Raw genomic sequence first — 17,359 nt, forward strand, 5'->3', positions numbered from 1 at the left:
GGAAAGAGGAGATGCAGGAAAGGTGGAGACTAATCTGCCAGAATGAGATAGAACCTATGGGGCAAGAGATATTGTCTGACCCTGTGGACCCAGACGAACCCCTATCATGGGTGCTGCCAGGCAGGGCAGGAAATGCCGAGTTGACCCGGATCAGCCGGGCCGAGAGGGCTATTGCAGCCAAGTACAAACTGTCCCACGGCCTAGAGTACCCATACGTCCCTGAACCTATTATGGAGGAAATTGAGGAGAATAGGGCTAGGTGGTTAAGGGAGACCATTGAAGAATACATGGTCAACAAAGGGGGTGATATTACAGGTAGCCGGGCGGAGGAAAGAATAGACCACCTAATGAGAGTATGGAGCATTGGACGGAATGTGTACAAACACAAAGTAGTATACCGGCCTGAGAGGGGGTTGCCGCGTAACTACAGTATAACTGTCCTGGATATGGGGGGTCGGGAGGTTAAGAAACCTGACCCTCGGCACTACTATTAGGAAGTACAGGGCACTACTATTGCGTAAGTTCGTGGCTGCTGGTCGGGGCGCGCTTGACGTAGGATGTTATCATGCAACAGTAATGTTTGAATAATTATGTGTGTGTGTTTTTCATTTTACAGTGCTTCCTGAAGAAAGGTACTTCAAATTTAGGTCCCAGCCGGTGGACGGTGGGATTCACCAGGCGGAGAATGTAACCATGCTGTAAAATGGCTGCAGTCATCTCTCCTGCTGACAGTAAGGCCTGGTAAGTTATGGGCATGCCAGCAGTAATTATGGAGGTTTGCCCTCACACCCTGGTGAAGTGCCCTATGTATGGATGGGAGTGGTCACATGCTCTGAATCCATGGTTAGTGATGTCAGAGTTGTGCCAGCCCCCAGAGGATACATAAGGCACAGCACGGTGCAAAAAGTTAGTTCCTCAAGTTGCCGAGTTATAGAGGAGTAAGCTGTTGAAAGGACAGTGTATGGAACTGTGACCAGGGACCTGGTCACAGTAAAGATATCCCTACGGGGATAGGGAACCCACCTATTAAGGGAAGATATACCTTTTAAAGGGAAGTACGGTGAACAATGGAGGGCTAAGGATATTCATTGTGACGGGCAGCTGGCCCACCGTATTCAATAAAGATGTTCCTGATTAAAGACACTCTCGTGTGTAAGTGTGGAATCATTGCACAGAGAGGAGCATCACAGAGGAGTTCCTCAACAGGACCATCCACAAGCTCAAGCTGGGATCCTGATGAGGTGGAGGCGCTGCACTGGATATAGGTAGGACTCAGCACACTACCTCTGCTGCCTGTCTGGGTTGGCAATCCCCACACAACATCATGCGGGAGACTCAGGAGTCCTGTTGCCAACAGGTGCACCACCAGACACTACACTGTAATGGGGACTAGTTAGACCACAGGAGCCAATGTGAGATTGGGTGGGTCAGGCTAGGCCAGAAAACCCGTTACACATGTGTGAAGGTTTATCATGTTTTATGACAATTGTGTTAGATTTCTCGTGTGTATTTATATAAAAGAGAAACAAGAAATAATAACTGTAACCAACTAAAACACATTTTTGATATATGTTTTATTTTTGCTACCTCTCTGTTTTTAATGTGAATCAGGACTTTTTAAATGAAGACGGATTTTGTTTTATAAACGTTTCCGGTGTCCATGCTGTTTACATTTTTCATACACACCCAGCTTCGCAACAAATCACAATAATTTACTTGCCCTGATAGACTGAGCATTCATTCATTTATCTGATGTGATCCTTGGAGCCAGGAGAAATGGGGTTACACTTGTGTTTTCTTTTAAATCAGAACAGGTTAGTGCAATGCCAATATTTCAATAATGACTTGTCCAGGTAAGGGCCCTCTATATCCTAAACAGTTTACATCCTGTGGAATTAAGTGATTTCAGATTCTATAATTTGACATCAAATCAGACTGAAGCAACAAGAAGATTGTCATATTGTTAGGCAAAAAAGAAAGCAAGAAACAAAGTTCTGCGTGCTTATCTCTTTTCATCAAGCGTTATATTTGAATTATTAATTCGGCAAGTTTCACAAAGAAGTCTATACTAAAAGTAAAGTTCATATTGTGACACTACCAGAAATCAACAATTTTTATTTTAGTGATTTCCAAAAATAGTGGTACAACTATAAAGAACTACTATACAGGCATACCCCGCATTAACGTACGCAATGGGACCGGAGCATGTATGTAAAGCAAAAATGTACTTAAAGTGAAGCACTACCTTTTCCCACTTATTGATGCATGTACTGTACTGCAATCGTCATATACGTGCACAACTGTTGTAAATAACACTTGTGTAACAGGCTCTATAGTCTCCCCGCTTGCGCACAGCTTCGGTACAGGTAGGGAGCCCGGTATTGCTGTTCAGGACGTGATGACAGGCGCATGCGTGAGCTGCCGTTTGCCTATTGGGCGATATGTACTTACTCGCGAGTGTACTTAAAGTGAGTGTACTTAAAGCGGGGTACTTGCCTGTACAAGCCTGTACTTGACTATTAAAAGGTACCGTATCACAACATTCCTGTATATTTCCTTGACCAATATATTGTAACACTACAATAAAAATGTGCACATGATCATAGACCAGGTTGCCCTCATGCAGTTTAGCTGGGGTAAGGATAAAGTTCATAAAAAGAAGTTAATGAGACATATACTTGGAACTTTGAACAACAAAAAGTATTATGGAGTCCTAGGCAAGGCAGACTGGGGATATTGCGGGGCTCTGTGCAGGGACATGTGGTGCGGGGCCTCTTACCTTCTCCTTCACTATTTATTCCTGAACAATCCTGTCATTATGGTGCCACAACGTTAAATAGCGTTGAGTTGCCATGACAACGGGATAGCATGTGACGCCATGCGGTGTCATGTCAACATGACGCTATGGCAAAGCGATGCCATTTGACATCGCGGCGCCATGAGGACAGGAGCGTGCAGGAAGACATCGTGAAGAAGAAGATAGGAGAGTTAAAGAGGCCCAGCGCTCTCCCCTGGCAATCTGTTTAATTGTTGAGGGAAAGAGCACAAGACCTCTGTAACTACGGGGCTCTGTGCAGTGGCAATGATTTCGCCACCATCAAACAAACCCTGGTCAAGTCATTTGTTTGTGCCTTTTTGGGTAAAATATTCTTAAAAGAGGTATGTTTTAATTAATCTTTGCAGTGTATAATGTCAACGTTAAAGGTATAATTTGTTTATTATTTTTAGGAACAAAACAAGTTTGTTCCTAATAATATAATTCCTTATTATTGAACAATTTCTGCAGAAAATTAAAACATTCTTCATCATAATGAACAAACATGACCTTTGACTTATAATTTTGCATTGTGTGTATGTTATATAATTTTATATTAGTTTAGCAATGATTTCAATATATATAGAGTCCAAATTTCTATTACTGTATACAAATTATTCAATGAAACACTATCTGTGTTGTAATAATGAACAGCCTCTGCATGGCCATTGAGGGGTCTATAAACCCAGTAGTTTAAGCTTTTCCCATTTAAGGAGATTTATGAGGCAACAAAGATTAGATACAAACATTTCAATGAATAACCCATTCTCGGTCATAAAAGTGTACCACTACCTGCCAATCTTCTCATCTAGACACATCCAGCTACAGTACTGCAGTCTTGCCAGCTTTCTCAGGCTTTGCAGTCTCTCTATTTAGCAGCTACTTTGTTTGTCTCACCAAAGCAATCTGGACTTGACCTTTTCCCTAGATACATTTTATACTCTCCTACTTAGAAAACTGCCACCATCAGGTAGGTTCACAGAATGTGTCATCTTCTGCCGCAATGGATTCCTACTCTGTATAAGGCTGCGGCCACGCTGCCGCAGAGCTTGCGCATGCTTGAGAGCGGTGACATCACCAAATCTCCAAGCACGAGCGATCGGCTGTCCTGCAATAATTTTAGAGCAGGAGGCGTGTCATTGGCTGGATCGGGGCTGTGTGTGTCTGTGTGTTTATGTGTGTCCCTCCATTCTCTCCCTTCCCTCAATTCTTTCCCTTCCCCCATCCCTCCATTTTCTCCCTTTTCTCCATTCGCTCCTCCCTCCCCTCCATTCTCTTCCTCCCCCTTCCCCTCCATTCTTCCTTTCCCCTCTTCCCTCCTCTCTCCCCACATTCCCTCCTCTCTCTCTCCCTCCCTTCCCTCCTCTCTCGCCCCCTTGCCTCCTCTTTCTCCCCCTTCCCTCCTCCCTCTCCCCCTTCCCTCTCCCCTTTCCTTCCTCTCTCCCCCCTCCATCCACTCTCCTCCCTCTCCTCTCTCCCCCTTCCCTCCTCTCTCTCCCCTCCTCCCCCTCCCTCCCCCTGCTCTCCTCTCTCCCCCTCCCCCTGCTCAGCCCCCCCTTTCCACCTCTCTCCGCTCAGCCCCCCCTTCCACCTCTCCGCTCAGCCCCCCCTTCCACCTCTCCGCTCAGCCCCCCTCCACCTCTCTCAGTTCAGCCCCCCCTTCCACCTCTTTCCTCTCAGCCTCCCCGCCACCTCTCTCCATTCAGCCCCCCCCCCTTCCACCTCTCTCCGCAGCATATACTGCCTCTCTCTCCCCATTGGTCAGAGCAGGGTCATGTGACCCAGCTCTGCACTCCAAAATCAAATTGAATCGTCTCCCCAAGCACCAAGCTTGGGAGAGCATACGTGCCCGCTCCCGAGTGCGCCGCGTGAGCTGGGACGTGAGGATTAATATTGCAATAAGTAAACTCGGCAAGCGCCGCACGCTCAACGCTAGCATGGACGCAGCCTAAGAATAACACAAGTGCACACAAACACTTTGAATCATCTGTGGGATCTTGTACTTGATCAGTGTGATGTTTGCAGGGAAAGAAGGCACACTTTGGAAAGTAGGATTCTAAGGCTGAGTCCCCGCTGGCGCTGAGAGAGCTCCAAGCATGAGCGCCGGGTGTCCTCCGATTTACGCAAGCGCGCGCGGGAGGGAAGGGGGGGGCGGCATTGCGGGCCAGTTGAGCGCCCGGTGAAGTATAGTTTTTTGTTTTTGTAAGCGCCGAACGCGGGTCAGTGTGTGTGCCCACGCACGAGCGCCGCGCGTACCGCGTGAGCGGGAACTTACATATTTATACATATGTAAGTTAACGCGGCAAGCGCAGCCCGCTCAGCGCTGGCGGGGAAGCAGCCTAACTTTTGTACTTGAAGACCAACTTGAAGTTGCAAGTACAGTAGCAAAACACACATTTTTGTTAGACTTTATGAACATTAATTGTGTTTTTACACAGGGTAAACATATCTATTTCTGAAGAAGAAAAAAAATCCGGAATTATTTAATAATTTTTCCTTACAGATGTCTGTCATCAGTGTTCTTATTGTATTAAGAATATCAGTTGTATGCATTGTATTGTAGTTTTACAGTGTATATATATATATATATATATATATATATATATATATATATATATATATACCATAATACTGAGTTAAGTTATGGCGAGTAAAAAAAGTGACTAAAACCCTCCACAGGAAAGCAAATATGCAAATATAGTTGTATTTGCATATATATATATATAAAAGTATACATTACCGCATAGCAGCAAAAAGGGAGACAGCACTCAGGTGAATGAAAATAAATGTATTAAATACAGCACATAACTCCAACGTTTCGATCCCACAGGGGGATCTTCCTTAGGGTATATATATATATATATTTGATATTGTTAACCCAATATCATGTGTCTTGGATTGGTACATTTTTAGAACTTGGTGAACAATGAACTGTACAATGTAGCTTAATAAATTCAATTTTGTATAGTTTTAGCAACCCTTATTCAGTTCATGTCCCACTGGCACTTTCCTAAGTTCCAACTCTAGGTTTATAACAACCTCTTTTCCCTATAAATGTAATCGATGATTTATATGCCATTTTTACATAAATTATACTCTCAGACTAGAGAAAATACATTTGTTGCAGATGAGTGACATTTTATGTGTCACCAATAGTCCCTATGAATTAAAATGAAATTATGAAGTGGACGCTTAACTTTGATAATATATAAGTGGAGTGTAATATTGTATATATTTGGATGGTTCTTTTATTAAGCTGTTCAATCAGTATTGAAACTGTGTTAAACGTGGAATGTATGGGACACCATTAAATACAATAGTCTGGAAACTTCTCATATAAAGTATGTATAGGGTCGCTTCCCAAGTTACTGCCTAGTGTCAGGGACACAGTAAAGATGCACGCGGTGATCGCGGCTTGTAGTCTGGGACCAGACCACCTCCGTGGTAAGAGACACTGTATGGTGAAATTATCCATGCCGGAATTCACCCAACGCCGAGGCGGATGCCATCGCGGACGACGTTGCTGGATCAGCGGATCCTTGTTGCCAAGACGGCCGCCCCAAGTACTGGAGTACTCGGCAGGTACCCAACTAAGTGCACCAACACCTCACGGGATAGCGCTATCTACTACACTTTTCGGTGGGCCCTGACATTGGGGGAAACAAGCACCCTATTTACTTTGGGGACACTCATTGGTGGTACGGGGTTGGGCCTATCATACTGTGTGGTACAGGGTACAGTTATACTGTGTTCAATAAAGGTTGTTGTTATATACCTGACTGTGTGTATTATTGTTATTTTTCCTGTAAGGAGCATATCCCACCCCGTTGGGATCCCTTGCAGGTGGAAGCGCTGCACAGAGACAAACCTGATATCACCCCAGGCTCCCATTGGCAGAGGCTCAGGCCTCCTGTTTGCCATACAGGTAATAGCAGTACCGGTAGTTTCGTCCCAGGTATGGGGGAACAGGGGCTACATACACATAGCACACTAACATATCCCTTTTCCACATGACTTAACTAACATAACATTGAGTCCCAGTGTTACCCCTAACAGATTTCAGTGGATATGCGATGTTATGATGACACCTCAATTGCATACCATTTGCATGTTGCTATCATGAACGGTTATTAAAGTTAATGCTTTGCTCTTTATGGGAGATAACATGACAAAGTTATATTATTGTCCTTTTAAGATACACCGTTAAGTTAGGTTAATGTCACATTAGTAACAAAAATATGCCTACGACAAAGGTTTAGAAATGCAGTGTCATGGGAATACCAGCAAAAACTCTGCCTCCGTGTTATTTTAATAATTAAACACAAATTAAAAGGACAGGGTTATGGAATAAACAGACATACAATACCTCTATACACACCAAACTTTCAGCAATGTTTCTTTTTAGGGAAATATAATTAATATGTTTATAGACTTTTCCAGTTGCCTCACAACACATTTATTGCTGGGTAAATCAATTCTCAAACTCTTATAAATTATATGTTAAAGCGGGAGTGTTATATTTAAAGTAGTGTTTAGTCATAAATAGCTGGACTTTTTGCTTCCCTTCCAGAGCAATATTGTGTTAATAGCGAAATTTCTCAATGCTGATCTAAATCAACGAGAAAATGTGTTTTGTTAAAGCAACACTAATGAAATTAGTACTGATAAAATCACTGCCACAATGGATTTGTAACGTCTGTAAGCATGAACTAAAATACCATGCTAAATAGTTCATGCTGTACACAATGCTGTCTAGTCATTAAAGTGCAAGTATATGACAGTGAATTTACTAAATCATTCATGATAATAGTATACAAAAATACTTACTTTACTTTTTGATTTGTTCTATAGAAATCCCCTTTGAGGAGGTCTTTAGGATGAACATTTACATATCAGGGCTGGCAGTTTCCAATGTCCAGTGCTTCTGTTCTATTCTTGGTTTGCTATGTCATCATTTTGCCAAAGACTGCAACAGCTGCCCTCATAAGTGGAGTTTTACCCAATTACAAAGAGCAAGATAGAAACACAAACTGTAGTCAGACAATTCCCTCTTAGACGTTGGAGATTCACACACACACAGTCCACCTACATAGTGCGGTATTTTTAGAAAGTTTGTGGAGCTCAAGTATGTGAGAAATGTACAAATAAGTGTTGCTGTTGAGCATGTTGGTAAATATATATATATATGTACCTGAGAATAGCTGAGGGACGTTAACCCACGGAAGAAATTTAAATGAGCCAGCCAGCTTTTGGAATTGATATCTTTATTTACACGAACACATCACTTTTAGCTTGCGTATCTATATCTATTTTTTTTTCTTGACACTTGTTTCAAAACTTTTAAACATATTTTCTCATACATTTTTTGTGATTAGTGTCACTGCACCTTCATCTGTTTGATTAAATATATTTATATGTTGGGGATATACACTTAGCACACTAAGATATACCCTTTTCTACATGACTTAACTAACATAACATTGAGTTCCAGTGTTACCCCCTAACAGATTTTAGTGGATATGCAATGTTATGGTGACGCCTCAATTGCATACCATTTGCATGTTGCTATCATGACCGGTTATTGAAGTTAATGCTATGCTCTTTAAGGCTGTGTTCCATAATGTTTATATGGAAATGGAAACTATGAAAATAATGGAAACTATGGGAATAATGGAAAAATGGAAATATTACTGTATGCTCATTTGCATGTCTAATCCAGGTCTGCAACCCCGCCTTTCACCATTATCACCCAGCACACAGCACTTCCACTGCAGCAAGGGATTCTGGGAAATGACATGCAAATGAGCACACAGTGCCACCTTTTGCTTCAAAACCACTCAACATGGTTCCCCTATAGGCTTATGCTTGCTGCACAGTCACAGCTTTGAGCACAGCCAGGGTTAAGATGCATAGAAAGTAAACCCACCAAAGACAGATTGTTTCAACCTTAATGGGTCTCTTCATAGATCAAGTTAGATTGTGGTGGTAGGGGACTCCATTATTAGGAAGGTAATTAGGGCAATCTGTTGCCAGGTCTGCATGAACTGAACAGTTTGTTTTCTCCCGGGGGCTCGAGGTTCGACACACTGGGCAGCAGGTAGGCAGATTTTTGGGAGGGGCTGAGACTGACCCGGCAGTCTTGGTACCAATGACAAAGTTAGAGAAAGATTGAGGATTCTAAATATGGATTTCAGAGATCTAGGCCGCAAGCTTAAGGCAAGGACCTCCTTGGTAGTATTTTCTGAAATACTACCAGTGTCATGTGCTACCCCAGGGAAACAGTCGGGGATTAGGGAGGTTAATGCATGACTAAGAAAGTGGTGTAGGAAGGAGGGTTTGGGTTTTTTAGAGTACTGGGTGCTATCTTTATGATAAGGGTGGACTGCACCTCAATGAAGACTGTGCTAGGGGGGAGAATGTTAAAAAGGTTGGAGGGGGGAGGGACAAGAAACAATGAACTAAATAGAATAGATCGGTATGGGGAAATAACAAGGGGTCATGAAGGTAGAATGGGGCAAGTAAGAGTTTGGCAATCAGGGAGACATCCATATTTAACACAGATACTAGAAAACTTCTACAAACTAAATCCAATTGGAGTAGAAAGGCATGAGCAGATAAGATAATAGTACAGACTGAAAAAAAGCCTAAATGCATTCTTGCTAATGGAAAAAGACTGACAGATAAAAAGGGTGAGCTTGAATTAATAGGTACAAGGGAGCATTACTGAAATATGGTGGGATGAAATTCATCACAGGGCAGTTGGTTATTCCCTTTTTCGGAAGGATCGAGCAAATAGAATAGAAGAGGAGGTGGCGTATGCTTATATGTTAAACCGGATCCAAAACTTATTATAAGGGAAGATGTTTATGAAGGGAATGATGAAAATCTAGAGACCTTGTGGATAGAAATTAGCACCGGGGTTATAAGTACAAAGAAAATCTTTGTCGGGATACAGTATGCTATAAACCATCAAATATCTGTGAGATAGTGGAAGCTAAAATACTTTTGCAAATGGAGAAGGCATCAAAACTAGGTCATGTTTGCATAATGGAGCATTCTAATTATCCACACACATAGACTGGGGCCATGAGATTAGCATTACAAAAAAAAGGAAACTGTTTTTTGGGGGTGTTTAAAGACAATTACATGACCCAAGTTATTGAGGAACCAACCAGGAGAGAGAGGGGCAATACTGGATTTGGTCATATCAAACAATCAAGTTCGGGAACATTTGGGTAACAGTGATCATAACATATGGTTTTTGATCATTTATTTCAAATGAGAATATTAATTGGGTTCAACAAAGACTTTAAACTTTAGAAAGGCAGATTTTAATAAATTGAGGACTAATCTAGAAGGAATAAATTGGGATGATGTTTTGCAGGTAAACATGTGGCCATAAATGGCCAGTCTTTAAAACATTGTTAGAAAAGCACACATAAGTTTATATCCTTGGGGAACAAATATAAAAGAAACAAGTCTAAACCAATGTGGCTAAATAAACAGGTTGGGAGGAAATGGAAAAGAAGAGGCAGGCGTTTAGATTCTTAAAATCAGAAGGGATGGAGGCATTATATCAGAATTATAAGGAATGTAACAAAAGTTGGAAAATGGCAATCAAATTAGAAAAATGTATAATGAAAAAGGGATTGCAATAGAAAGTATGATCAAACCTAAAAAGTTATTTAAGCACCTTAATTACAAAAAAAATAAAAATAATGATAGGACCCTTTCAGTGTGAGATGGGCAGGCAGATTATTGGAGATAAGGAAAAAGCAGAGGTATTAAACATACTCTTTGCCTCTGTATTTACCAGGGAAGAAACAATTGCAATAGTAGTGCCACAAGAAGCAACCATACCCTCTATATTAATGAACAATTGATTAACTGAGGAAGAAGTTGATAGGTGGCTTGATAAAATTAAAGTAAATAAGGCACCTGGCCCCGATGGCATAAACTAAAGAGTTCTTAATGAGCTACGTGCAGTAACAGCCAAACCATTACGTTTAATATTCAAGGACTCCATTTCCACAGGCTCAGTACCACAAGATTGCCATAAAGCAGACGTGGTGTCTATATTTTATAAGGGAGATAGATCACGGGAATCACAGACCTGTAAGCCTGACATTAATTGTGGGGAAGCCACTTGGAGTTTTAGTATGAGATAATAATCAGCAATACCTAATGGAAAACAAAATTATTAGTTATAGTCAGCATGGATTTATGAAGGATAGATCCTGCCAAACTAACCTTATTAGTTTCTTCGAGGAGGTAAGTAGGAATTTAGACAAGGGTAATTCAGTTGATGAAGTCTACTTAGATTTTGCAAAGGCTTTTGATACGGTTCCACACAAGAGATTAGTGTACAAAATAAAGCAAATTGGACTCTGTAAAAATATTTGAACCTGGATTGAAAACTGGTTGAAAGATAGACATAGTTGTAAAAAATGGAACTTTTTCAGGTTTAGCTAAAGTTTTAAGTGGAGTACCTCAAGGGTCGATACTGGGACTCCTGCTTTTTAACTTGTTTATTAACGACCTTCATGTTGGCACAGAGAGCAAAGTCTCCATCTTTGCTGACAACACACAAATTGTGTAAGGGATGCAATTTCTCTCCAGAAGGACTTGAATTGACAGGAAACGTGGGCAGGTAAATGGCAGATGAGGTTTAATACAGATAACTGTAAGGTTATGCATTTGGGAAACAAGAATACACAGGCAATTTACAAATTAAATGGGGATAAATTAGGAGAATCCTTGATGGAGAAGGGATTAGGAGTGCTTGTAGACAGCAGATTTAGCAATAGTGCCCAAAGTCATGCAGTAGCAACAAAGGCAAATAAGATATTATCTTGAATTAAACAGGCAATGGATGGAAGGGAAGTAAACATAATTATGCCACTGTATAAAGCATTAGTAAGACCACACGCTGAATATGGAGTACAACTCTTTAGGAAAGACACTATGGAAGTAGAGAGTGCAGAGAAGAGAGACCAAATTAATAATGGAGTGGATAATCCGATTTTATGAGGAGAGGCTAGCTAAATTAGATTTTTTTACATTAGAAAAGAGGCGTCTGAAGGTATATAACTATATTCCTCCATCTCTTGCTTTTCCCTCCTTTGAGGCTTACACTGTCCAGATCTTCTCTCCTCTCCCTGTTCATGTGGAAGTTATCTATCGCCCACCTACCTCTACTCAACCCCCTTCTGCCTTTCTCTCTCACTTTGAATCCTGGCTCTCTTTCTTTCTCTCCTCAGACTCCCCTGTTCTTCTCCTTGGGGACTTCAATTGCCACATTGATGACCCCTCTCTCCTTTGGGCTTCCCACTTTCTTTCTCTGACCTCTTCTTTTGGCCTTCAACAGTGGACTGCAGCCAGCACCCACAAGGATGGCCACTACTTAGACCTGGTTTTCACTAAAAACTTCTCTCTCTCCGATTTCTCCATTTCCCCTTTTCCTCTCTCTGACCATCATCTGAGATGTCATTCTCTCTATCTGGCTTCTCCCCTTCTCCACCTCCATCTACCCCCCCGGTTCTGCAGAAACCTGCGCTCTATTCACTTATCTGACTTTGAGTCCACTTTACGCTCCTCCCTCTCCTCTCTCAGCTCTGCTACAGACCCTGACAACCTGGTCAGGAACTACAACTCTGCCGTGTCCTCCTCTCTTGATCTACATGCTCTGCTTTCTCTCTGCCGCACTCGCCCTTCTAACCCTAGACCCTGGCTAAATTCCCACACGCGCATGCTGCGTTCGTCCACTCGTTCCTCTTAACGCCTCTGGAGGAAGTCTCACACTCTCGCAGACTTCCTTCACTACAAATTTATGCTATCCTGTTTCAACTCTGCCCTCTTGTAAGCTAAACAAGCCTACTTTTCTTCACTTATCAACATGCACAAGTCTAACCCACGCCGACTGTTCTCTGTCTTTGATACTCTACTCAAACCACCCTCAGCTGCCTCTCCTTCCTCCATCTCTGCTCAGGACTTTGCTGACTATTTTAAGGAAAAGGTAGAATCCATACGTCAGAACATCCCCTCTGTTTCTTCCTCCCATTATACACCTCTTTCTAACTCTCCTCCTGCCTTCCTTGACTTTTTCCACTGTCTCAGAGGTGGATGTGTTGCTGTTGATCGCCTCTTCTCCCTCTACCACTTGCCCTCTTGACCCCATTCCCTCCCATCTCCTAAAACCTCTTGCTCCTACTATAATCCCTACGCTCACACACATTTTTAACTCCTCCCTCTGCTCTGGAACCTTTCCATCCTCCTTCAAACATGCAACAGTCATACCATTACTCAAAAACAGCAAGCTTGACCCTACCTGTCTTTCTAACCATCGACCTGTCTTCCTCCTGCCTTTTGCCTCTAAACTCCTTGAACGTCTTGTATTCGCTCGCTTGCTCCATTTTCTCGACACCTATTCTCTCCTAGACCCTCTACAATCTGGCTTCCGCACTGCTCACTCCACGGAAACAACCCTCACTAAAATAACTGACGATCTCCATGCTGCCAAAGACAGAGGTCACTACACTCTGCTCATATTACTCGACCTCTCTGCAGCATTTGACACCATGGACCACCCTCTTCTCCTTCATATTCTCCATACTCTTGGTATTCGGAACAAAGCTCTATCCTGGATCTCATCCTACCGCTCCCATCGTACTTTCAGTGTCTCTTCTGCTAACACCTCCTCCTCCTCTATTGATCTCTCTGTGGGGGTACCCCAGGGCTCTGTCCTGGGACCTCTTCTCTTTTCTCTGTACACACTCTCTCTAGGTGACCTAATAACATCTTTTGGGTTTATATATCACCTCTATGCTGATGACACACAAATATACTTTTCAACACCCGACCTTACACCTGCTGTACAAACCAAAGTTTCTGAATGTCTCTCTGCTATATCATCCTGGATGGTCCTCCGCCGCCTTAAACTCAACATGGCTAAAACAGAGCTCCTCATACTTCCTCCCAAACCTGGCCCTACTACCTCCTTCCACATTACTGTTGGAACTACGATCATTCACCCAGTAGCCCAAGCACGCTGCCTAGGGGTCACACTCGACTCCTCTCTCACATTCGCCCCTCACATTCAAAACATTTCTAAAACTTTTCACTTTTTCCTCCGCAATATAACAAAGATATGCCCTTTCCTCTGTTGCTCGACTGCTAAAACTCTGACTCAGGCCCTCATTCTCTCCCGTCTTGATTACTGTAACCTCCTGCTGTCCGGCCTTCCTGCCTCTCACCTGTCTCCCCTACAATCTATCCTAAATGCTGCTGCCAGAATCACTCTACTCTTTCCTAGATCTGTCTCAGCATCTCCCCTCATGAAATCCCTCTCCTGGCTTCCAATCAAATCCCGCATCTCACACTCCATTCTTCTCCTCACTTTTAAAGCTTTACACTCTTCTACCCCTCCTTACATCTCAGCCCTAATTTCTCGCTATGCACCATCCCGACTCTTGCGTTCTGCTCAAGGATGTCTTCTTTCTACCCCCTTTGTATCTAAAGCCCTCTCCCGCCTTAAACCTTTTTCACTGACTGCCCCACACCTCTGGAATGCCCTTCCCCTCAGTACCCGACTAGCACCCTCTCTATCCACCTTTAAGACCCACCTTAAGACACACTTGCTTAAAGAAGCATATGAATAGCACTGTGGATATTCTGAACACATGATACATAAAGCTTGGCCCCCTGCAGACGCACTTACCAGAACTCCCTCCTACTGTCTCTGTACGTTCTCCCTACCTACCAATTAGACTGTAAGCTCCTCGGGGCAGGGACTCCTCTTCCTTAATGTTACTTTTGATGTGCACCGAACAGGTGATCGCGGCACGGGAAGACAAAATTCTTGTCATCCCTGCCAGCGTACGCGTCACAGTGCTTTGCACGCCCACACACTCACAGCCACTGGGGCCTGACCCATAGAGGGCTGTGCTGTTGTGTGTGGTGCGCCCGCCGTAGTGTGCGCCCCAGCGTCCACTGGGGAACTAGCCTAAGGTTGGAGGAAAAGAGATTTCACCAGCAACTAAGGAATGGGTTTTTTACAGTAAGGGCATAATGTGGAATTCATTACCCATGGAGACTGAGTATGTGGGGAGGACGACTAGAGCCCTTAAGGTCAGGATGTTAGAGCATTTAAGGCTCATAAAATTGAGAGACACTAATCATCCAGTCTCAAAACATTTCACTGAATGTGGTCAGGGAGGAATTAATAATTTTTCCTTTTTGGGGATTGAATCAGTTATTTCTAAATCTAGAGGAGGTGATCATATCAACCTTCTGGACCGTAGGGAGGCGTATTGGATCTTCACTCTCCAAACGCGCTTCCCTATGGGCTTGAACATTGACTGGCAACTAACACATTTTCTGTAAACATTTTTGTGATAGACGTATTATGGTGTAATTAGTTGGTAATACAGATTAAATAAGACAATTGTCATTATATTGGACATTATATTCTTATCATTATAACCTTTGAACCTATGCCTTATCATGCAAATATTATGCTAATATGTAAGCTTAAATTGTTCTTTGATGTATCTTGTGGATAACACTTCATATTTTATAATGGTTGTATTTCCCTGGTTCCTATGATTTAGGTACACAATCTGTGTTATGCAGTATGTATGTGTAATATGTCTTTAAATTTACTTTTCTTGCACATTTTTTTAATCATGTCTAGAGGTTTTTATTTTCAACTTTTTTTTGTATATAACTTAGTTGCAACACAGCTAGTTTTTTTAATCCACCTTGTTCATGTTTTCCTTGATATAATAGTACCCTTTATTAAGCATTAGTTTAGTTTAATATAGCTTTATTTCGTTTAATTATGCTTGTCCAGTTAGCAGCAATGTATTTTGTTCTGCTGGAATGGTCAATAAAGCTTTGTTATTGTGTTCCTATGTTTGCCCACATCCAAAATGGCCACACTGCCTTTGGTACTTCCTTTTGCCCTTAGATCGGCACTGAGTCGCTCTGTTATGACGTCATCAGGGTCTGATTTTTGGCGCGAAATGGCCCACAGGTAAGAGGGTATATAATGGATGTTATCACATTGTGTTTTATCCTTGAAAAAGAACGCGGCGACGTTCGAAATGCATTGGATGGGTCTTTTGCCACATTAAAGTGCCCTTTTAATCATTTTTTTGTCCTGGTTTCTTCCTGCTCCGTTTGTGCTGGTGCGCTTTTTGGTCTCCCTATTCCCCATGGAGACTGAGGGCAGATGTACAATAGATATCTTCAAAACAAAGTTTGGACATCTTTTTTGAAGGGAAAGGTATACAGGGATATACCAAATAAGTAAACATTTGCAGGATGTTGATTCAGGGAGAAATCTGATTGCTAATATTTGGAGTCCGAAAGGAATTTATTTTTCCCCTTATGAGATATCATTAGATGATATTTCACTGGGGTTTTTAGTTTGCCTTCCTGCGAATCAATATACTGTAAGTACAAATATAGGATAAAGCATCTGTCGTCTAAGTTTAGCATAGGTTAAACTTGATGTACGTATGTATTTTTCAACCTCGTGTAACTGTAACTCAAGTTGAGAAAGAGAAAAGAGGAGATGAACATGTCAAACAGATCAGATACCTTATAACTGCTTCTGAATAAGTGGTCAATAGCTTTAAAATGATGTATATCTCATGGTGTACAGAGGTCTGGAACCCTGTCCTCCCCTTTATCTCGGCATACAATTCTTCCACTGCAGCCAGTGATTCTGGGTAATGATATGCAAATCAACACTCACGGTGTATATCTTTAAAAAAATCATTAAGGAAAGTATTGTATAATACACAAATGTTAACATACACACAGATAAAGGTCCAGGAGTGGACTGAAACGTTTTATTTAAGAAATTGGTATTTTTCTTTACTTAAAGACCTTTTATTCTGAATCGTCGTTGCTGTCTCCATTGTTCCTGAGATAAATAAAACGTTTGCATGAATTTTGTAAGTAGATCTCTACACTGTTTCTGGGAATTCTGTCATTCTATTTTTATAGTGTTTTTTTTGCGTTGGCCACATACTGTATATACAGTTTTTTTTCCTCCGCTTGAATCTTTTTTGTCCCCCATTTTCTCTTACAGACCCCGTGAGTTGCATCCTTTTTTTTTATTTAGAACATACACACAGAGAAATAGCATTTAGGCAGCTACTACTTGAGCATAATGGTTTACCAATTGATCACTTAACATTAGCAGCAGCAGGAAACAGTTATATGGAAATGAGTTCAAATCCACTAGAGTCCATATACGTGTTTTGCCATTATACCAGTTTTGTCTGAAAATTATTTATACTGTACTTCCAGACCTAATAATGATTATAACTGCTAGTACAGTACTGTATGTCTTTATTCTTTGGGATAGCACACTATGATTTAATTAATATGCCTCTAAGAAGACTATTTTAAGAATAATTATTGGAAAATGTATGAAAATGTAATCTCAAGCTTTGTAGTGACATGTACAGTTTCTAATTGAAAATAATAGGATGTTATATCTTCGCTCTGTAGTCTTTTTGTTTCATTAGAAAT

At 41.8% G+C, this 17,359-nt stretch overlaps 1 protein-coding gene across 3 annotated transcripts in view; it reads right to left on the reverse strand.

The window, feature by feature from the left end:
- Window positions 1-17,359, reverse strand: part of PKIA (cAMP-dependent protein kinase inhibitor alpha) — an 88,262-nt gene that overhangs the window by 50,692 nt on the left and 20,211 nt on the right. For 2 of the 3 annotated variants that reach the window (XM_075583068.1, XM_075583070.1), the window contains exon 1: window positions 7,643-7,790. The exons of the other annotated variant lie outside the window; for it this stretch is intronic. The gene's annotated coding sequence lies outside the window, so the exon portion shown is untranslated. Of the gene's footprint in view, window positions 1-7,642; window positions 7,791-17,359 lie in introns of those variants that run through there. 3 annotated transcript variants of the gene reach the window in all.

This window comes from Ascaphus truei, chromosome 2 (genome assembly GCF_040206685.1).
Source record: "Ascaphus truei isolate aAscTru1 chromosome 2, aAscTru1.hap1, whole genome shotgun sequence".
In the NCBI taxonomy this organism is placed as follows: Eukaryota; Metazoa; Chordata; class Amphibia; order Anura; family Ascaphidae; genus Ascaphus; species Ascaphus truei.